The sequence below is a fragment of the Aplidium turbinatum genome, chromosome 9 (genome assembly GCF_918807975.1).
Source record: "Aplidium turbinatum chromosome 9, kaAplTurb1.1, whole genome shotgun sequence".
NCBI lineage: Eukaryota > Metazoa > Chordata > Ascidiacea > Aplousobranchia > Polyclinidae > Aplidium > Aplidium turbinatum.
In genome coordinates this window covers 5,883,939-5,907,944 of record NC_137480.1, presented here as the reverse complement: position 1 = coordinate 5,907,944, position 24,006 = coordinate 5,883,939, and the positions used below count along the sequence as shown (strand labels likewise).

At 38.2% G+C, this 24,006-nt stretch overlaps 2 non-coding genes across 2 annotated transcripts; one reads left to right on the top strand and one right to left on the bottom strand.

Moving 5' to 3' along the window:
* Nucleotides 1-3,181: 3,181 nt before the first annotated feature.
* On the top strand, nt 3,182-3,263 carry Trnas-cga (transfer RNA serine (anticodon CGA)). Its single transcript has one exon. It is a non-coding gene; the product is annotated as a tRNA-Ser (tRNA).
* Nucleotides 3,264-3,750: 487 nt separating this feature from the next.
* Trnas-uga (transfer RNA serine (anticodon UGA)) lies at nt 3,751-3,832 on the bottom strand. Its single transcript has one exon. It is a non-coding gene; the product is annotated as a tRNA-Ser (tRNA).
* Between the last annotated feature and the right edge of the window lie 20,174 nt (nt 3,833-24,006).

Sequence of the window (24,006 nt, the reverse complement as noted above, 5' to 3'; positions counted from 1 at the left end):
GAAATAGAGATTTAATTAAATAGAGTAGAACTTGGATAACTCGTCTTCGGAAAACTCGTCAGTTTGCTCAAGTCGTCAATGATTGCCAGGTCCCGGCAGAAAACCTATCTTTTGTACACAATCAAGTTCGGTTAAGTGGTCATCGCATAATTCGTCAATTCGATTATGTCGTCAATGTTTTTCTTCCCCTGGGACGTAAAATTCGTCTAAGTTGTCATCCACCCAAATGCTGACGTGGCATTTACAGATCTTTTCGAGAAGAAATTACTGCGCTAAGTGGTGAGATTCGCAAGCTCGCTATCAAAAATGCATGACTACTTGGTTGACAAGACACTTGCAAGCGAAACGCAGTCAAAAATATCTGTGTTCTTCAGTTAAGCTGAATATTACTGTAGCCTATAAGTACTTTATTGTGTAGCCTACCGTAATTAAATTCTTTTCTCGCTTTCCTCTTCGTCTCACTTTACCACTATCGCATTTAATTAGTTTGCGGAGCACCATGAAATTAATGCGACGCGAAACAATGGCAAAATTTAGCTGTTTGCAGTGGTCGTCAGTTCGCGTAAGTCGTCACTTTTTCTGTTCCCCCTGAGGTGACGATCGAGTTATCCAAGTTTTATTGTATAATAAAATACAGTACAGACATAGGCTACTACTTTTGTTCAAATAAACTTTGTTCAATCAATTTCACTTTCCAAAAGTTTTATAAAAGTTACAAGTGAAATAATTTTAAAGTGCCTCTGGCAGGTAAATAAATTCGGTAAATTTACCTAAGATACAAAAATAATGACACTAACAAACTTTACTGACCAGCAAATCGTAAAAAATATCAACAGGTTACTAAGTTACACGCTTGCAAACTTTCGTTTACTTTCGGCGAATCTGGCAATCAGTCAATTACGAAAATAAAAACGGCAACACCGCTGTGACGTCACAGTAAGCGGGAAGAATACATTCTTTCTCTGTGGTGACTTGGTAAAGTATAGTACGGCTACTGCAAAACGTGAATGTGTGGGGCTCTGTTGGTCTAAAGCATGTGCAAATTAAGAATTACCGAAATGAAAAAGTGAACTTATTATTACTATCAGGTTTCGATCAAATCGGTTGAGTTTATTTTTATCAAACAGCATCTCAGTTCAATTAAAATTGCAGTTTCATAGGGCTACAATTTTGATACTTTTTTATTTGTCGTAATCTGGCTATAGCCATTGCAGTGTAACAATAGTATCTCCCAAACAGTAGCCTACCTTTAATTTATGGTTGAGGCAATGCCTACAAATTGCTGTTTATGTGACAGTGTCAGTGACAAAGACCGTGCTGTGCTCTCTTTTCACGCTTTCCCACAAAACAAGGTGCTGAGAAGAAAATGGTCAAAGTTTTCTTCAAGTGTTCGAAAGTGGGATGGGCCATACAAAACTAGTCGCATTATGTTCTCTTCACTTCAATAAAGATGATTTTGTTAATACCACTCAAGTAAAAATGGGCTTGAGCGAACTTTATACATTTTGAAAAAATCTGCCATACCATACAAAAACGTGCCCTTGCACGGGTAAAGTAGGCTTTTACATGTATAGACTCTGCTATGTACGTGACTGTATAATTAAGATTTTGTTAACACTGGCACTGACAACTTGCATTGCGCAAAGCTCACTGCTTGCAGTTTGATGCTCTCGGAAGCAACAATCGGATTGTGCTGCCGTCATGCATTGTTTAGTGAATCCGAAACAATTTTCTAGATCCAGATGGCCGTTACACCGGATTTCAATGGCCAACTGAAGGCACATGATGAGAGAGAGAGAACTTTTATTTATTTTTGAATAGTGATGATGAATTAAATATGAATGATGATTCGTAAATTTCTTCATTTTTCACTTCAAGTATATTTTAGGTTTTGTAGGAACGTATCCAGTACAGTTTTATTAAACTGCAAAAAACAATAAATCCTTGAAAAAAGCAACCGTTTGTACCAACTCCGACCAAACTGTGATCCACCAATTACATCTAGGAAGCGTTTGTTTCATCCGTCGTTAACGACGCCCACTTAGGATGACGTAATACCACCAAAGTCGTCCCAGAGCAGTGAAATATGAGTTTCGCCTGTGGTGGCGCTGCGGAACAGTCGTTTGATATAAATTACGCCCTAACCAGTCGAGCTACGAGGTTAAGATTAAAAAGTTCGCTAAGTATAATTCTGCGCTAGGAAATGCTTTAAAAAGTTACTATACTTGGATCCAACCTGTCAGGGGCACTTTAAGGCGATTTAAATGTAGGCTAATTATGGGCTACTGTATTTTCAAAATTACCCAATCAAATTACCTTCCTTTCCCCTAATTAATTTTGGTTTTAGAATAGCTTAACGCGGTTAAAAAATAACAAGATATTTATTCCTATTTAAGTTAACATTGCTTGACCAGTGCTATCTCACGGTCTATGTGATAATTTTTTTTAATACGCAGGGTAACTTCAATTTTTAGCCGAAACTTGCAACTCAAATTTCTACGAAAGTTCAGTTTTGATCAATTTAGTCAAATATGAAGTGTGCCGTGTGCGTTTCCATCAAATAATTTTTTTTCTAAATTATATTTGCTATGAGAGTAACAAGAAACAGCTGCTCATCATTGCGACTAAACAAAATTCGTTGCTAAGTGCTGACATAACCCAAATGATGCTTCAGAAACGAAACAAAATGGTAGCCACTTTAACAAGTCGAAATTCTGCCACTGCGAATGACTACCGTACAATGCAACCGCCAACCAATCAGAACATGTTATAAGAGGCTACCGTCCAATTGTGATCCTTCGAGCACTCATCCAGAGAGTTAATGCTTGTTTTGAACTTTATTTGGTAATTACAGAAGAAAAAGAGCAATAGCAGTGGTGGGAATCGAACTCGCGTCAATGAGATGACTACTTTCTAGCCTTAACCCTAACACCTAAGCCAACCAGTTGACAAAAAATCCATCACTTAATTTGCTTTGTAACATCTTCTTTTCGCCATTTTTACGTCACTTAAACCGTAGCTTATGATTGGTTGCCGGTTTCAGTCTAGTCATTTTTAGTGGCAGAATTTCGACTTGTTAAATAAAGTGGCTACCAAACAAAATACAGTGCACTGAGTGCAGTATGTCCTTTGAAAAGAAAAGTCAGCAATATTATCATACAAAGCTCATTGCTTCGGCGGCGCTGCGATGGCCGAGTGGTTAAGGCGTTGGACTCGAAATCCAATGGGATATTCCCGCGCAGGTTCGAATCCTGCTCGCAGCGAATTTTTGCTTCGAAAACGTTATGGTTAAATTTTATTTCTGACCATCATCGCTAAAAGCAACATACGCGGGCACATTGCACAAGTTGAGATAAGAAAGTTACAGTATGAAATATAAGAAGCCACTGATACAGAATAAAATAAACGAGATCGTGAATTCCTTCGATAACCGGCATGGTGGCCTAGTTCGGGGCAATTTTATAATTAAGAGATTAGACCTAGTTTTTGCTGGAAATCGGGCTGGAAATTTCAAAAACAATTGGCAATCTTTGTCCGAGGTTAAAGAACAAAACCAACCAAAACTTTCTTCCAAACTTCCACTGAAATGTGATGAATAAAATTTAAGAAAATGATTAGGATATGAAAGCGATGAAAGCTAACCTTAGATTTATGAATGTGGTAAAATACAAAATAGAACCTGCCTCACAAAAGTTGGCCTCGAAATATGCAAAAAAAAAAAGGAACCAATCGTTAGTTACAAACAAAAATCGCTGCGAGTAGGGTTCGAACCTACGCGGGAAGATCCCATTAGATTTCAAGTCTAACGCCTTAACCACTCGGCCATCGCAGCCGCCAACGGATTCATGTCAAATTTACTTATTATTAATAACATCATCAAAGGTTCCTTAAGTGAGAGAGATGAAATACAGCAAACTGATGGTTTATTTATGTCTTCGGTATTCTCACACTCATACAACATTAAGGCCAGTTGTTTTATTGGTAATTCAATCAACATTATTTACTGTATGCTAATGACATGTGTTGTCTTTGTCCAAGCATTAGTAGCGTGAAAAGTATCCAGCAGCAGCAGTGGCCGAGTTTGTTTGTTTGTTTGTTTATCTTTATCCTGCACTGCGGGAAAGCGGACTTGAGCGCTATGCATCGGTGTACGCCTTCCGACATACACCTGACCCACGCTGCAGCCGACGGCAATGTCAGTTTCCGGTTGTCTACTCTACTTATGACTTAAATTTGGTATTACCCATTACTCGAAATCGATCACTATAGGTAGAGGCAATTATCGTTAAGTTTCTTGCCCAGAGAAACAACAGCAAGTGCGGGTGGCTGGAGTCGAACATGCAGGTTGGGCTCACAGTCGAGAGCCTGCATGTTCGACTCCAGCCACCAGCACTTGCTGTTGTTTCTCTGTGCAAGAAACTTTACGATAATTGCCTCTACCCAGTGATCGATTTCGAGTAATGGGTAGTACCAAATTTAAGTCATAAGTAGAGTTGACAACCGGAAACAGACGTTGCAGTCAGCTGCATCGTGGGTCAGGTGTAGGTCGGAAGGCGTACACCGATGCATAGCGCTCAAGTCCGCTTTCCTGCAATGCAGGATAAAGATAATAAAACAAACAAAAACAAACAAAACAAATCCCCATTCAGTGGCGTAGTAGCAGCCACCTGGCGGTTCTGGCTCTGCGCCAGGGGCGGCAGGCTGCAAGGGGGCGGCAAAATGAGGCTGCACAGTGCATACAGCACGAGAAATTAAGTAATGCAAAAATAAATAAAATGTAAAACAAGAAAATGATTTACAAAGAGACAGTTAGCACACCTTAAAAAATTTAAGGATAGAACAACAGCTAAAAAGCTCGAGTTGCTTCTTGCGTGATGTTGGATAGCTGTAGCCTGTACTCCGTCTGTTGTTCCATTCTTAGTAACATTTATTACGTCATAAATCTGTTGTTATAATCACGATTCATTTTCTCGATCTCAGCAGTAGTTTCTTCATAGTCAGACCAGTAGTGCCACTCAGTGGCGTAGGAGCATATGCTGCCGCCCCTGGCTTTCGTTGAAAATGCCGCCCTAAGTAGACTGCAGCAAATTTTGAAATAGTTTCATGTTAAAGCAATGTTTTCAATTAAAATAATTACAAATAATGTGCCGCGCCTCAGAAGTTCTATATTGCTTGAGAAAGAAGCCTCACTGTCTCAGCGCTAAGGCCAAAAATAAAAGACAAAAAATGGACAACAAATGTATTAGGCAAATAAAAGATCAATAGCCGCCTCAAAATTGAACTTTTCGAGCTTTCGCCGAAGTAAAATCAGCGATAATATCTTCAAAATCAAATTTTTGAACGTAGTCTCTTTCTATAGAAAGAATCGATAGAGCTGATAGCCGATTATCATTCATGGTAGAACGTAAATACGACTTTATCATTTTGAGCTTTGAGAAACTCCTTTCACAGCTCGCAATTGAAACACCAATGGTAAGATAAAGTTTCAGACACAAGCATAAATATGGTGTTGAATCAAGCAGGTGTGATTTAGCTAACCACTAGGGCAGTGGTTCCCAACCTGGGGTTCGCGGACCCCTTGGGGGTTCGTGAGAAAGCATTTGGGGTCCGTGATTACCTTGACGAATTTTGGAAAAAAACGAAAAGCGATCTTTTTACTTTCATTTCTCTCTTTAAATGCAAATGTGTCAAGCTCAAGCCCGCGAGAATAAACTGTAGCCTACCGGTATGTATTAAAATAAATCTATGCTGCTGCCTATAGTGTGTAGGCTACATTGACCTTAAACTACATCTACCACAACGCATGTCGATTACAAATCGCCTGGACGTTGAAGATGACATGCGTGTTGCATTGTCAAAAACTCAACCACAGTTCAGTCGTTTAGTTCAGGAAAGGCAACAGCAACCTTCTCATTAAGTTTGCTTACGTTGAAAAAGTTTCGGCATAGCACTTTGGGTCACCTTAATATTAAAATGCTGCTGCCATTTCTTGAACAATTCATTAATTTTCTTATTTGAGCAACTGTTTAGCCCAGTGGTTCCCAACCTGGGGGTAAATTATCCCCGGGAGGTAATTTTCCTGTTTTTGGGGGGTAACGAGACCCGATTTAGAAACAGTGAAGCAAGTGAAGGTTGTGAACTTTATAAAAGCGAAAGAATTGAACAGCCGTCTTTTCAAGAAACTGTGCAAGAAGATGGAAGAAAGATACGAAGCATTACTGTACCACACAGATCGCCTTACCGATTACTGTACCACAAGTAACTTACGATGGCTGTCTCATGGCAAAGTGATAACCCGTCTGGTCGAACTTCGTGAGGCTGCCCATGTTTTTTGGATAAAAGAGAAGTCCGACTTGGCTGAATACTTCTCTAACCAACAGTGGATTTCCCAGCTGTGCTATCTAGTACGGTATCTGGCTGATATCTTTGGTGAATTGAACAAAGGCAATCTTTTAAATTAAGGCAAGAATGTAGCTAATTGTGATCGACACCAAAGTAACGTAGCAGCATTTATCTCAAAGGTTAAATTGTGGAACAAAACGAGTTGGAAAAGGAACAGTTTCACACGCTTGACATGTAGCCTACCTCGAAGGCAATGGACTTGATTTGACAGCAGCGTTGAAGGAGGACATAGCTGACCACTTAGGCCAGCTAGCTAAGAAGATGGATTTGGACACGGCTAGTCTCCAATGGTACACTGAGACCTTCACGTGTGATGGCAGCCAGGTGGATGATGACGACTTTCCGACTAAAGAAGAATTTATCACTCTCCAACTTAACGAGGAGTTGAAACTTGATTTCAAGGGGGAAATGTTGGAACCCTTCTGGTTTAGCAGACTCCAGGACACACCAACATTAGCGACACAGGTATTAAATATTCTGACATCTTTTTCAACAATGTATGGTCATGAACAAAGATTTTCAACTGTCTTGGGAATGAAGACAAAAAAGCGCAATCGCCTGGATGTCGAAAGCGGCGCAAGAATCGCCCTCAGTACCACAAAGACCAGGATCACAAAGCTGGCAGCTGAAGTCCAGGCCCAACCTTCCCATTCAATGTTTACCACGCATTTTTATCTTGTATTCAGTATTGTATTGCATTTTGATTGTCATAGTTAGCCCTTTGAAACACATAGCAAATCCCTGATAGCAATAAACACTTTTATTTTTGAAAATTGATCGTGGGGGTAATTGGCTCACTTCAGGGTGGAAATTAGGGTAACAGCCAAAAAAAGGTTTGGAACCACTGCTGGTTTAGCCTGATAGTTTCCGCAGGAGTCATAGCGGAGTGCAATATGACACAGTACAGTAGTTGAGTAGCATAATTGTTATAATAGTCAATAGTATGTTAATTGAGTTTCAGTCAAAATTTAGGTAGGGGTCGGCAAAATTAATAATTTGTCTAAAGGGGTCCGTGACAACAAAAAGGTTGGGAACCACTGCACTAGGGTGATGAGTAAAAAAAAATTTTTTTGCCTGTTATGGGAATCGATAAACTTTTTTATGTGTACCAAGAATGTGAAATTTTTTTTTGAAAAATTTTCAAAAACCTCCCCCACCAATTGATATTTCTGACGTCACCTAGGTACATTTTTCTCCTTTTTTATTCCTCATACAGTGTTTAAACTTGTTACAGACTCCTTACCATACTAAAAAGGTGGCCCACAGTATGGTGAAGATTTTGAAAAAAAAAATGTCGAAAAAAGTCAAAGGGTTCTGAGATTTTACTCTTTTTGTCATTATTTTTTGCAACAGCGCCTCTAGCGGAAATTTTTTAATTAGTGCAACTTCAAGAATTCTTAAGCGATTTCGGTAAATTTTTTTGTCAATAAGCTCATTTTGAATGCTGAGGAGGTTTATTGTTACTTTATTTTGATATATTTTTGTCATTAAAGCGCATTAGTGCTTTATATCTGAACTGATAGCCTATAAAGCTAGACCAGACAAGAGTTTTTAATAGCATTGGAAGTTGCTAATAATTTAAAAGAGTAATTGAAATCATTTGATCTATTAATTATTAGCAGCTTGTTGTACTGTACATAAAATCTTGAAAGTAAAGCCTAGTCTATTTAATGGGCCTACATCATGCAATTTATCATGCAATTGAATTCAAGTTAGCCTAGTTATCGGGTTAGTTTTTTTAGTTACCGGTATTGGGTTTTGGAGTTGGGGGTGCTTAACTGGTTGTTTTGGATTGCATATCATGAGTGAGATAGATTTCTGCCACTCCTTTTTTATTTGTGCGGTAGCTCATTCTTTATGTACTTTGATGGTAATAAACATGGTGAACCAATGTTTCGTTAATCCTTGTCCATGCAACTGTTACGAAATTGAATAATGGGCCTATAGATTGTTAATTAGTCGTAAATGTGGTCCAGAGCAGTTAATATCGTAATTATATGGCATAAAGATTATCATTTTTAGTTTTGATAGGAATTACCTGTAACCTATACCATACTTTTAAAAATATGTCGTTTTTGAAATCGAATACTGCTGTATCCAAGGACAAAGGAATTTGGGCTGCAAATCTACCTTCCTCCAGCTACACCAAACGACGAGACCTGCCAAGAGTTGAGAATTTGAATACCTGTGTTCGGCTGCCATCAAATCACCAGGTTTTAGGTCGATATCATGTGCTGCTGGAAGCTGAAAAGCTAAAAAACAGTAAGAATGGCAACAATGAAAGAAGAACTGACCCATTTGGGGCAAAAATTTAGTTTTCCAGTTCTCAGTAAACAGGCAATCATTGCCCGTTTAGACAAGTAGGTTTCACAATACGAAAAATCTAAACGAAGGCTAAACGAAAAATTTAAAGAAGACTTACCTATCATTTTTGATATTACTAAGAGTGATGGAAAGTGGCTGTCTAACGAAGATAAAGAGCTTTACAAAAAGCAAATTGAGTCACGTGGAAAAGTTGGCTACACCACTCTGAAACCTTCCCCACTCTCTGCAATACACCCTTCAAAAGGGCTAAAGTTACAAATTCCTCCTGCTTCAACAATAGCTGAATTGTCCAGCAAAGATGGCAATTCTGAAAGTGACAGGGCCAATGTCAGAAGAAGAAGAAGTTGGGTTTAAAAAGAAGAAGAGATCGTCAACATTGTCAGCAACAAAAATGGTGGTTCGCCATTCTTTGTTCACGCACAAAGCATCGGGTGTGTGCTCCACTCTGAATGAAGAAGGGATTACTCTCCCTACTCCATCGCAGTTTGACGTGTGGCGTAGTGTTATAAGAGCTGGAAAAACGAAAAGGATAAAATAAAGTTGCTGTTGAAAAAAGGAAAATATTACTGTCCCCATTTTGATGGAAAAAGGTTGTCTGGGGAGGAGTTTCAGGTGGCTTGCCTCCAAAGAGAAACAAATGAGGTCAAACTTGGAATACTAAAGTGCAAAAGTGGATCTGCTCAAGATATTTATAATGAATGGGAACGAATTTTGAATGAATATGAAGCCTAATCCAGTATCAAAATGATTATTTGTGACACAACCGCTGTGAATACTGGTCGACTAAATGGTATAGTGGTGAAATTACAAACAAAAATGGTAGAGATGGGACTGGATCGACCACAATGTTGTCAACACCATATACTGGACAGAATTCTGAAGCATGTCTTGGATTTTTTTGTCAGCAAACATTCCACCAAACCAACTCTGAGTTACAAGTTTATTGATGATATCTCCGAAAGATATGAAGAATTGCAGAGATATTACAGTGGAGAAGTTTGTGTCAACATCAATGAAAATCCTGGTTGGAGAGATGACTTCAAATTCTTATATGAGCTGTGTCGTTCTTTTCAATTTTATAAGGTGAGCTAAAATTTGAACATGCTGTGCTGTGAGATTACTAAAGGTACATCTTCTAATAAATCAATTTAAAATTCATAATCTTACAGTTGCATCTTGTTTTTCCTCAAATAAAATGGAAAAAACTACCTTTTTTGCACAATAGAGTGGGCCGTTTTTGACTTTTTTTCGAAATTCAAAAACGGCTAGTCATAAAAAGTGGCACAAGCATGAAAAAATTACGTGTGCAAAATTTCATCAGTTTGGGGGTGCATCTTCTGCACCCGCAGGGGGGTTAAACTTTCAATTTTTCGAAAAGAAAGGGGAAATTTCACTTTCCGTTTTAACATAATTTTTTTTATAATTTTTCTACTGGCTAGTTATAAATTGTAAGTGGGATGTACCCAGAACTTTCCTATGTAAAGGCATGTTCGAAGCTAAGCTTTAGGTTTACTGCCCCCGCATCGACGACCAAAATGCTGAATTTTCACCAATTTGAGATGCTATTTTGTCATTGCTCAATAAACAAACTTGTCGCAAAAGGGCGAGATGGTGTTAACGCTGTACGCTCATTTATGTTCTGTCCATTAACTTTGTAGGATGATACGAATGAGGTACGAACATCAGTAGCCTACATATTTATGATAAAGAGTTACAAAAAAAAATGAATAACCTTTTGAAGTCAAATTCTAGAAGTGGGCCTAAATTTCAGCAAAATTTGGACCAAATGAAAGAATCTGCAAAGCAAAAATATTTGAAATCGGTTGTTGTAGCCTAAGTGTTCCAATTTTCTGCAATGTACTTGACCGCAGGAAAATCGTGTCCCTGTTACAGAACAACAGTTCCTTCTTGATCACAGAACAACTCGCATAATGGTGATTGATAAACATGATAAATCGGCCACAAAATCTAATTTTAAACGTTTTCGGAGGACCCTCGCAAGATCAGAACAATTCCGTTCTTTACGTGAAGACCCCGGAGCAGGCACAAGTAGCGCTTTGGTTAAAACACCTTTAACTTCTTATTCAAGCTCAGAAACTTTGTTATGCAATGAAGAACGCTGCGAAAAGTTTGATTATCAACCCAGTTTTGCCTCGGAAAACCCCAGAAAAAGCAAGGTTACTTCCAGTTTAGTAGTATTTGCTGAATCATGCGATCGTACTGGTATTTCAGATAGGTCTGCAGCACTTATTGCTTCATCATTTATACAAGATGCGGGAGTTGTCAATCAGTCATAGGTAAAAGCAAAGTGAGAGGAAAGAAAAAATAAATCAGGTTTACAACTCAAATGGAAAGTAGGCCTATCATGTGCATAAATTTGTAAAGCATATATTTTGATGGCCAAAAAGATTAAACCATCAAACAAGATGAAATTGGTGGGCAACTTCGTAAACGTTTCGCAGTTGAAGAACACATTACTTTACTTGAGGAGCCAAGTTATCATTTCATTGGTCATTTTACTGCAGCCAACGGATCTACAGTAGTGTGTCAATAGCTACCGGGATTCTTGAATATCTTGGATCCAATACAATTAGCTACGACAATGTAATGGCAATTGGATGCGATGGAACCGCAATAAACACAGGTCAAAAAGGCGTCGTGATAAAGCTCCTGAAAGATCGTTTCCGAAAGCCACTTCAATGGTTAATATGCCTACTCCATAGTACTGAATTGCCTCTTAGGCATCTTATAAAAGATATGGCAATACTAGCAGACCTGGTAGCTTCTCTGGGCCCATTATAAAGCAGCTAGCCACTGTCACACAACTAGATGTTGTAACATATAAAGCAGTTCCAGCACCAGAGATTGAAAGTGATGAAAATGACCTCAGCACTGACCAAAAATATCTTCTACACATGCACAGAACAGTGAAAAGTGGAGATATATCAATTCGCTTTGCATATAGGAGTCCAGGTATGATGAACCACTCAAGATGGTTGAACACAGCCAATAGAATTCTACGTTTATATGTTGCATCTAACGCCTCAGCTGTATTGGTGGAACGTGTGGACTATATTATGAATGTTTATATTCCAGTATGGTTTGCCATTATAAAGGAAAGCAATTTCACTAATGGCCAAAAACATTTTTTTAAATTCTACACTCTGCTCAGAAGCTATCGAATAAAGCTCGCAATATCCTCAACAAAGTAATATAGAGGAATGCGTTTTATGCCCATCCTGAAAACATTTTGATTGCAATCATATGTTATATCAAAGAGTATGTAAGGGAACTAAGATGGAGAAGAATTTTCAATTCAAGAATATTATCATCTCACAGCACTCGTCAGCAAAAATTCACCCTGTCAATATTGCAGTTCAGTTCCGAACGTTACTTTGAGATGATAGACCGGCAAAATATTCCAGTTACGGAGCCCCCAGCGATGCGTGGTGTTGATAGCAATGTGATAAAAGAGCACATCAAAACAAAGATGCCTTCACAACAGTTGTTTTCTACGTTTTCTCTGCCACATACAACAGATGCTCATCACATGTGGTGAACAGCATTGAAAGAGATAAGGAAAAAAAATTCCTAGGTTCCAGTCGAAACAAGATTTTATGATTCATTAGACTTTAGCCAGAACTAAATTTGAGCAATCATCTGGGGAACTGGCTAAAAGACCTTGTTGTTTGTTGTATTTTTGACACAATTTCGTTTTTTTTTTGTTAACACAAGTTCTTTTTTATCGTTACATTGCTGTCAAACAAAGTTTACTCTTGTATGTGGTTCTGTAGTAGCCTATCAAGTGAACGTTTAATGGTTTGTAAATGACAAATTTGTGTAAACAAGATCATGATAACAATTCACGTGGAACTGTACAGTGCATTCCATTTACGGAACCTGCAGATCATATTGCTTTTATTCTGAAGTAAATTATAGGTTGCGTTTTATAGCTGCAACTGATCAAACGTATGCTACAATTGCTTTTAATTTAAGCAAGACCACGTCTTATAGTTTGTCAGTTCGCATCATCCTACAAAGTTAATGGACAGAACATAAATGAGCGTACAGCGTTAACACCATCTCGCCCTTTTGCGACAAGTTTGTTTATTGAGCAATGACAAAATAGCATTGCAAATTGGTGAAAATTCAGCATTTTGGTCGTCGATGCGGAGGCAGTAAACCTTAAGCTTCGAACATGCCTTTACATAGGAAGTTCTGGGTACATCCCACTTACAATTTATAACTAGCCAGTAGAAAAATTGTAAAAAAAAATTATGTTAAAACGGAAAGTGAAATTTCCCCTTTTTTTTAAAAAAATTGAAAGTTTGACCCCCCTGCGGGTGCAGAAGATGCACCTCCAAACTGATAAAATTTTGCACACGTAATTTTTTCATGCTTGTGCCACTTTTTATGACTAGCCGTTTTTGAATTTCGAAAAAAAGTCAAAAACGGCCCACCCTATTGCACAATGCTAGATGGAATTCACGAGCAATTTATATTTTAATTGCATACTTCTTGATCCCGCAATGGAGAGGAAAATTAGAAATCCCATGTCACTTTATTGCTAATGGATGGCAAGAGCAATGTTTTTCTGACCAAAGATACTCAGAGGAGGCATATCCAAAATTGTTATTGGCTGTTGAAGGAATCAAAGTAAGTAAAACTAGTGTTTAACCATAGTGAACCGTGATATTTTGAAGTAACTTTATGGTACCGGTACTATTTATATCATAAAAGCATCATCCTCATCAATTTTGTACTCTTGAATAGCCAAAACAATTTTTATGAAATAGTTTAAGGTTATACCGGACTACCAGTACCAACAGTAAATTAGGTTTTAACAAATATGTTTTATCATGTTAAGTGTGACGGTGCACTGAAATGCTTGAAAACACATTGGAACGAGGATTGCTCTGTTCTCGACATCCCTCGCTCCAATATGATTGCTGAAAGAGCGGTTAAGCTGATGGAAGAACTCCATAAGAAGTGCAGCAAAGAAAAATATTTGAGTGTGAAATTTGTTGCATGCAACAAATTGTGAAGCTGTTAAGGACAAAGTATTGTGTGTATTAATACTTTGTGCACCTGTACTGCATCTAAATGATTTTGTCACAATAATACAATTTGCCATTCATATTACTAAGTAACTGATTGTGAGTCATGTGTAGTAGTGTAGTACGTTAGGAAAATAAGTAGAGTAATTTTTACTGATTATATCGAAACATTGCAAAAGAACATGAAAATATGCGATAAGTTTGGGTATCATGCAGTCGATTTGAAGATTTTGCAAGTTTTACACTAAAAAAACAAATTACTGCCATCTAGTGGTAAAAATGTAACAACTAACAAACTACCAAGTCACCCAGTATCAAAAATAAACCATCTGACAAAAAAATTTGTCGAAATCTCTTAAGAATTCTTGAAGTTACACTAATTAAAAATTTTCCGCTAGAGGCGCTTTGGCGAAAAATAATGACAAAAAGGGTAAAATCTCTGGACCCCCTTGACTTTTTTCGTCAATTTGTTTTTTCAAAATCTGCACCATACTGTGGGCCACCTTTTTAGTATGGTAAGGAGTCTGTAACAAGTTTAAACAATGTACGAGGAGTAAAAAAGGAGAAAAATGTACTTAGATGACGTCAGAAATATCAATTGGTGGGGGAGGTTTTTGAAAAATTTTCAAAAAAAAAATTTCACATTCTTGATACACATAAAAAAGTTCATCGTTTCCCATAGTAGGCGTTTTTCAATTTCCTCAAGAAAAAAATTAGTCATCACCCTACTAACCACTGTAAAACATCAAACGCTGTTGCATTACGATCAAACGTGGTTTCACTGCTTCGCACCAGCCTCTTAAGTTTGTCAATTTCCACAGCTAACTCCAAAAAGCCTACCTCGTCGTCTTTATTTATTTTTGCATTACTTCATTTCTCTTGCTGTGTGCACTGTGCAGCCTCATTTTGCCGCCCCCTTGCAGCCTGCCGCCCCTGGCGCAGAGCCAGAACCGCCAAGTGGCTGCTACGCCACTGGTGCCACTCCTAGTGTTTTTCCACTAGATCTAGTGTTTTTCGGTTGCATCTAGTGTTCTAGTGTTTTTTTTTAGTGATTTAGCGCTATGTTGGTGTGCATAAGTTTGGACAATGTTCAAAGTAGCCCCACCTATTTTTTGTTTGGCTGCATCAATGTGTTTGTTCACGAAATTATGGCCAAGTTATCTGTCTCCGTATTGTGACATAAATTGTCTTGCAATCGTGACGTCATCATTGCGATGCACTGTCACGCTTGAGCGACAATCTCTCGTCATTCTTTCTCTATTTTTACTGACTTGTGTTTTCCAAACGTGTTTCGTCTTTCTTTTACGATGTGTAAATCTAACGGACGGACGTAATAAGAGTGTGAAGTGACTATTCCACATCACAATTGAACCCGTCTCTTTTTAACAATATACCATCTTAACTCAACACATGTGGAAGTAGTGGAACTTGAGTCGAAAGTTAGGAAGAAGGCAGGTTGGATAGCAGTTCATATATAGCTGTTATCAGAAAGAAAGAACAGTGTTTGTAGTACTTTTTAAAGTGGACAGCACGTTTTTTGTCTGGTTACACCCAAATGATGACCAAATTTGAGATATTTAGCATAAATACTTTAAAAAATACACACAAATGACTGTGAAAAGTGTTCAAAGTAGACTAAAGTAGGTAGCGTAGCCTACCTACATTTCGTCGGCTTACATGTGATGAGTGTGGAGTTCTTAGACTACACTACCTCAGAGATTGTGAGTAATATTGCGTTTTTGACAATATCAATCAATCAATCAATCATTTTATTTTTTGTCATTAACGCGTCGGGACGAAAAAGATACTAACTACAGAAATCGATATAGACCTACCAGCACGTTAATGAACGGGAAAAGGTGGCAAAACCTTGAAAGGTTTAAAATGTGCCTGAATGGAAAATCATGTAGTAGGCTATATCAGTAGGCCTAAAGGCCAAATTTGGGAAAAATTTGAGTAAATTTGGTTTGCCCCCCAAAATGTTTTACTCTCCTACGGCTATGACTTAAGGGCTCTCACTTACAAGGAAATTCAGTTCTATTTTGAAATTTAAACATTTTTAACACTCAATAACGCCATGGTTGTCATTTTTGTACATTATGCATGTAAATGATTGTGTATTTATAATACTAGTGTTTTTTTATGAATCTAGTGTTTTTTTCAGTCAAATCTAGTACTTTTCCATGACAAAAGAGTGGCAACATTGAGTCAGACCTCGTGTGCAGTAAAGCTGAGATACTGGTGTATTTTATTGTTTTAGCGCAGTTAGATGGGGAAGGCAGACATAGTGTTGAGAGTTGGCTAGCACTACAGATTCAGTTTAGTTAGGGCAGGATAGGTTTTCTGTGCCAGCATCACAATTTTAGCTAGGTGTTTATGTTTATTTAGGATTTGAGGTAGACTACCGGTGTGTCGTTGGGAAAGACTCTTCCGGTTACTTAGAAGACTTTTGGCGGCCATGGGCTCTTATTGGCTTTTGACGCTCGCTTTTAGCGAGTCTCTCACGTTTGGCCCTATGAGGGGGGGGACATTGTACCCGGGACTGAGGGGGGCCCGGAGAGATAGCTAATCACGAACTAATTAGTTACGATTTGGTCCCGCAGACCAAGAAAACTGTGGAAGGTGAACCAGTCCTGGGCATTTAAACGTTTAAGTTGTTATTAATTGTAAACGTTTAATAATTTATACAAGTGTTAATTTAGACTTGAAAATGAAACGTGTCAAAAAGAGTGGAGCTTTTATTAAAAAGAAGAAGAAAGCAAGAAAAGCAGAATTAAAAAAGCACGAGAGAGCTATGCTGAAATTTGTAACCTCTTCTGGTTCAAATGTTTCTTTAACAATACCAGAGAACGATTCAAATGAAAACCCAGACAATAACGCTGAGCTCCAGAGAGATACTGAAAAGATCAGCTTATCAGCAGAAACGCAAGAAACAGGGTCTATCAAAAGTAATACCAATGAAATCAATTATGCATTGCCAGTTTTATATGGACACGAAGGTGAAAATAACGACGAAGCAGTTGCAGTAGTCAACAATTTGCCCAATGATGTGGCCTCTTGGCCTGAAGTTATAGATTACCATTTGAGAGTTGAGCTAGTCAAAGCAGGACCAGAAAAGTATCAAAACAAGAATGGCCCATTTGCTTCCTGCAGCAACATAATTAAAGTTGGAGATAGCACTAAGCTTGAGCGAAGAAGTGTTTCCAAAAATAGTTCTATAAAATACTCAAAAACGGTGACAGAATTTTGAGAAGTTGGTTATTATATTCGAAAAAGGAATCTGGATTGTATTGTTATTGTTGTAAGTTGTTCCACTTTACTGGCTATGCTTTATTTATCACAAAATGTTTCAATAACTTTTGGCATTTAAATCCACGCATATGTGAGCATGAGGATTCCAAAATCCACAAAGAATGCATGGAAAAATGGGAAGAGCTTGCAATGAGACTACAATTGCAACAAGCAATTGACAAGAACATGCAGAAACATATGGACGAAGAGCAAAAAAAGTGGAAAGAAATTTTAGAAAGCGTTGTTGATGTCATATTATTTCTAAGTAGGCCTAAGCAAAACCTTCCTTTTCGAGGACATCATGAAGCTTTTGAATCCAACAACCAAGGGATTTTTTTAGAGACCGTGAAGCTTCTGGCAAAATATAGTCCCGTACTCAGCAAACACCTTTCAGATATTCGTATTTCTAAGAAGATGACAACTACTTATCTTTCTCCCACTATTCAAAATGAGCTTATTTTGCTTCTCAGTAAACAAGTCAAAAACATCGTTCTTGAAGAAGTGCGCGAAGCTAAATATTTTGTGATTATGTGCGACAGTAGACTACTCCGGACATATCACATACTGATCAAATGACTCTTATAGTCAGATATGTAACAATCAAAAACAGTAGGCTATTGCCCAACTGAAGGAATCGTTTTTGAATTTCTTTCTGTTGAGCGGAAAAACGGCAGTTGAAATTTCTCAATCTATTCTAGATGAACTTGAACTAAACAACTTAGATGTGATGATGTGTAGAGGACAAGGCTACGACAACGCATCTACTACAGTATGTCGGGAATTCATACTGGAGTTCAGCAAAAAATCAAAAACATAAATTCAAAAGCACTATTCGTACCGTGTGGAAATCACACACTGAATCTTGCAGGTGTTCATGTCATCGGATCGTCGCAATTAAGCGACAGATTTTTCGCTGTTTTAGAAAGATTGTATGTTTTTTTTGCTGCCTCTACTCATACATGGGATGTCCTTCTAAAGCATGCGCCAATCGCGCTGAAGCGAGTGATTGATACGCGATGGAGCGCACATCACGCTGCTGTAAAGGCCCTTCACGCAGGTTTTGATGAGATTATGGATGCTCTATAGACTCTAGAGGGACTTGTAGGCTAATTGACGGCCAGCTCCCTTGTTGTTGAGGTGGAATGGTGTGATTGGTGGTTTTAGCTGTGCTGAGTTTTAGTCTCCAATATTTTATATATTGTGAGATCAGCTTCATATCCTCGGTGAAGACATCCTCTACCTTGATCCAATTTTTTGTTTGTATACACTGTAGTATGGCAGGACGCACGAGATTGGCAGGACGCACGAGATTGATCAAACTGGAACATCATTGTACATCGAGGGCTGTATCAGCCATGATACCTACAGAGAGAGATACTGTAGTAGGGTCAAATCGTCTGCATGGCTGTACTGTGTGGACTTTGTCTGGGGAATGTCGCTATCATAAACATTAAATAACATAGGTGCTAAGCGAGATCCTTGTGGAACTCCATTCCTTAGACGACGATGGCGGCTGGATTGTCCGTCGCTGGTTTTCAACACAAATGTGCGGTTTGCTATAGTGTTAGCGAGAAGGCGAACAAGTTGTTTGTTAGGAATCTTTTGTAGGAGTTTAAGCACTAGGCCTTGGTGCCACGTTGTGTCATAAGCAGCCGTTAAGTCTCTTAATATGACACCAGCTTTAATTCCCTTCTCGAAACTATCCTCTATGTCAGTTGTCAATTTAGTTGTTTGATCGGTTGTAAAATACAATTTTGGTGAAGAGGTAACTTTCTTCAACCATAAACAGATAAAACCAAGCAACCACACGGCATTAAACATAATATATTAAACTGAACATAAACTATAAACTACGAACGTTTTCGGCCATACACGTGTTAGCCCTTTTCAAGTAACAAAAAAATAACTGATTTTACATCTACATTGAAATAAATAACTGATCTACACAATAAATTGAAAACGAAATGCTTGCGAGGCATCATATCGTGAGTGTTTGCCTCGCGGAATTAACCGCCATGTGATGTGACTTTCTCCTCTGCTTTGCCGTTTCATTCTTATGCATTTCGTTTTCAATTTATTGTGTAGATCAGTTATTTTATTTTAAACTCAGTATTCAGTTATTTTAAACTACAGTATGAAGGAAAATTAAGGGTCAGCATTTATTGCCACTATAATGATGAAAAAGCATCTTGCTTATTTCAAGCAATTTATACACATATTTTGAATGTTTTCAATGGGTTTAGTTAGTCTAACGGAAAAGTATAACGCCTTGAAATGAACCTCATTTTTTTTTGTGCTTGAGTAGACCCATTGAGAAATTTCAAAAAATGTGTATAGCCATAGCCGTACGAGACCAAACCATTTTGGGGGGGCAGAACGTAAATTTGCCCAAATGTGCACGCTTTTATAGAAATTGCCCAAATATAATGTAGGCTATGCGGTGCATGATAACAGTGAAAAACTGACATAACAAGATCACCAGCAGTGGCGTAGCCAGAATTTTTGAAAGGGGGGGGGGATTTGATGACGTGTTTCGCTTATGGCGACACCCATCGGCGGGGGGTCTGGGGGGCCTCCCCCAGAAAATTTTGAAAAATTACTTTGAATTTGGTGCATTCTGAGAATATTTTCAACAAAAATGTGGGTATGAATATTCCTGTAAAATGGTGCTGTCCGGTGGCATAGCAAAAGGATAAGATCATGTTTTCTTCGGCATTTTTCGGAAATAAAGCTACAAGTCTCTATGTTTTCTTGTTGCTAATTCCTGGCTGAGATATTTGAATGTTTTGTAATGGCAAAACTCGCTCTTTGCATATTTCATTTAAAATTAGGCAAACTTTGTTTTAGAGGCATAGACTGAAAGCATCATTCTCAATATCGTGACGTCACACACGTGCCAAAGGGGGGGTGCAACCCCCAACCCCCCCCCCCCCCCCTTGGCTACGCCACCAGCTACCTAGAATTTCTTACCAAAGGAATCAAGATAGAAGAACTGAATTCCTCTTTGAAGATACCTTGCTTGTGCATGTGCATTGCTCGATGCTTCTGCACTTTGGCATGGTAGATAAGAGTAACAAATATTGTTTTACACACCACAAATAAAAAACAACCCAACTTAAATATTCAGTTGTGATGTCATAAAAGACTCAGAAAAATAAACATTGCAGGAAACCTGCTCAGTGTGACCATACGGATTCAGAAAAAAGTACATAACAATAGAGAAATTTAATTAAATGTAATAAAACACAGACATACTACTTCTGTTCAAATAAACTTTGTTCTGAAATCAATTAAAGTAGTTTTGATGATACGAATTTTAGTACAAAAAATAAAAAGGTCTGGCAGCACTACTTCTAAAAATATAGTTAGGCTAGGTAATTTGATGACAAAAATTAACTAATATATTCTAAGGTTGCATACAGACGGTGACGTAGGATTCAAAGAACCCAATTAGTCTAACAGTTCGTATTTACATTTTCAATGTCTGAATATTGAATAATATTCAATCGTCGGATCTGCAGAAGACGTCGTTGGATTTTCAAAAAATCGCCGAATAGTAGCAGACCCTTTTATAAAAGTAACCAAACAAAGCTAAGCTACACCTTAACATTACTTTTAACAGGTAGGCTATAACATTTTTTTGTTAAATGTTGTGGTGTTGCTTAGCTAATAGCTATGTCTGTTTATGGTTGAAAAAGTACTGTAACCTCTCCACCCGAATTGTTTTATAAAAGTGTTCACCAGATTTATATAAATTCAAATTTTGTAGTCGGCTAGTCGCCCAAATCAAGATGATGCATTTATAAATATTATGAAAAAAATTAAAGATAATTTTGATGCGAGGCAACTGTATCATGCCAATTGGGCAGTTTTATAAATAGACTATGATCAGATAATTTCATATTTTTTTGTTGCCCAAATCTAAACGATACAGTTATGTAAATGGGAAAAATTAAGGCAGTGGCTATTTGACCGGCGCCGGCCTTTTAATCTGAAACACTATTTAACCGGCTTCGGTCTTTTAATCTGAAACACTATTTATAACCAGCTCTGGTCTTTTAATCTGAAACACTATTTAACCGGCTCCAGTCTTTCAATCTGAAACACTATATGAACGATATCATATATAACCTACATTACTGTGGTTGTTCACGAAAAAGCTACTGCCTTAAATTAATGAATTTGTTCATTTTGGGGAAACTGCCTCATGCTAATTTGGGCAGTTGCATAAACAGACTAATCAGTTTTATCAAATAATTTCATGTTTTGAGCTGCCCAAATCAACACGATGCATTTGTGAAAATTAATAAAATTAGCTATATGTATAGCAAATTTTGCGTTTTGATTTGGGCAGTTTCACAAAAGTATTAGAGACATATTTTGGTGGCTGCCCAAATTGGCATGATGCTGTTGGTTAAATGCATTTCGTACTACAGTTTGATCATCATGCAATACAATACATCAATATTGTGTGGCCAAATGAAGATTTTGCGGCACATTTTTTGTGCAAATAAGAGGCTGTACTTAGTTTGATAGGTAAAAGATATTAATTTATAGTTTTTCTTAATTCATGCAATTTAGTAGCTTTTTATATAGTAATTTTTGCCCTAATAATTGCAAGATTTTGCCCGAATTCGCGACGTTTTGAAACAACAGGGGGGGCGGCTGCCCCCCTGGCTCGTACGGCTATGTGTATAGCACATGCAGTTTTCAGGAACTCATCCTCCTTGATGAGCACATAATCCATTGGATGTTGCACCTGGATGTAAAAACGTGACCTGCGGCGGCCTCAAACTCAAGAAGAAGTAACTTATATTGTTGAGTGTTTGGAGTACGGTAGTTGGGGACGTGGCGAATGTTAAATTGGTATTGTTAGTTTAGTTGTCGGCATTTGTACAACATATCGAAGGCTATTGAATAAAAATGGGATAAAAGCATGGCCACCTAAAGATACGGCCTGATTTGTCACATTTTGCACAAATTTCCAGGTTTTTCTAACTTTGGGCGAACGTTTAAATAAAATTTTCTAAAAATTAGATGTTTACGCTTTCTTTTCTCTTCCCCAGATGACACAATAGGTTTTAACATCCTCACATGTTGAAAAACAAAGAAAATTTGATTTCGAAGATTTTAGTCAGACTGTTAATTTTTCAATAACAGTCTGATTTAGCGTTTTTCAACTTACTTTTTCTCATTTGCTACTGCTTCCCCAAAGCAATAAAAAACTTTTATGTCATTAGGAAACCGCAAAAAGTAAAAACATCTCAAAAACTGTCAGTCAAGCACTAGCAATAGCTGTAATCAAAATCTGCAAAATGTGACAAACCAGGCCGCATCTCCAGGTGGCCATGATAAAACAAATTAAAAGTGACGGTAGAGTGCTCATTTATGTTAACAAGTATAACAGCTCAACATCCGATTGTCAGCTGCATAGCCGTGGTGAGAGCCCCGGAACGGCAATCGAAGGAGCGCCGGTTCGACACCGCTCAAGAGCATGCGGCTATGTCTTTGGCAGGACACTTAAAAAAGATGACTGAAGGAAGACATGAAGATTGGCTTCCTTGCCTTCCCGTCCACTTAATCTAAATCTTCCACCTCCTCACATCTTCAACCAGATCGGATCAAATAATTTTCCAAAACCATCCGATCAAGGCAGGGTGCGATCTTGTTGAATCAGGACTAAAAAAAAATGGATCCGATTATCATAGCTGATACAGTTCTCAATGTACAATGGTGTTCCAGTTTGATCGATCTGGTGCAGCTTGCCAAAGTTTACTAGAGTGTTGATATAATAATGGTTGAATTGGTTGGTTCGGTTAAGTTATGGTTGAATTGTGCAGAAATATTAATCTTTGAACTCTTTGCCTTTCCCAGAAAATTTTCCACTTGAAGACAAATTTTCGAATGGCCTTTTTATAATGTGACCACAAAACTCCAGCTGCCGCATTTCTATGAATCTCAATAAGTTGAGGTATTGCGACCGTGCCATGTTTTAAACTGATAGCCCTGCTTTGGTATCATGCACGCTATAAGGTTTGCGTTTTGTCGCTTCTACTTTTCCCGATAGCTCAGTTGGTCAGCCCGTCACTTCTGGAACGAAGAAGCTTCAAGATCAAGCGGCGCTGGTTTGACTCTCGGGGCGTGCGCTTGAGCAACGCACGTTAAGGACTGCTCTCCACTCAGCGGCATCTAATGGATGGAATAATTCCCCGACAACAACACTTCAACAATCGGAAACTCCACTCTGTCAATCTTGGTGACTGGGCCTGCGTCAGTGATTTAAAGCCTCTACAAGTATGCGAAACTGCCAGGATTAAGCTCTGCAAGAAGCTTTCCCAGTCCGAGGATAAAGATCCAATCAATCAATTCTAGACCTCTGCTACGTTAGGCATATATTGTTTTTCATTGTGACGGTCAGAAATAACAACAACTTGTTGTTTTTTTACCTCATTCAACCAGAGTCATACAAAAGTTTTCCTCTTGTATTTTTAAACCATAAGAAAGAAACTGTAGTCTACTACCAAAAAAGGCGTGTCACCAAAATATAGTCTACTGTGAAACAAAACGAGAAGCGCTGATTAACAAAAACGCAAAAGAGAAGACCTAAGGAGAACGAAAGCAAAGTAGCCTAGATTGTACGAAAACAAACCAACATACACAACACAGCTGAACTGAACTGGACAGTTGCTGAAGTTTTTGTCCATCTGCTGGAGCGAACTGCTTCAATAATAATTATTGTAACCACCACAGATTGAGTTACTGATTCTATTTGGCGACCAATAGTTGTTATGCGGACCGCACATACATTAAACAGAGAGAATACAATAAAGGGGACCCAACACACAGCAAAACCTAGAAAACAGGGCTTAGCCCCACTGAGACCAGGGAGCTTGCAGGGCGTGGAATAAGAGGGCTAGTTAAGCACCATCCA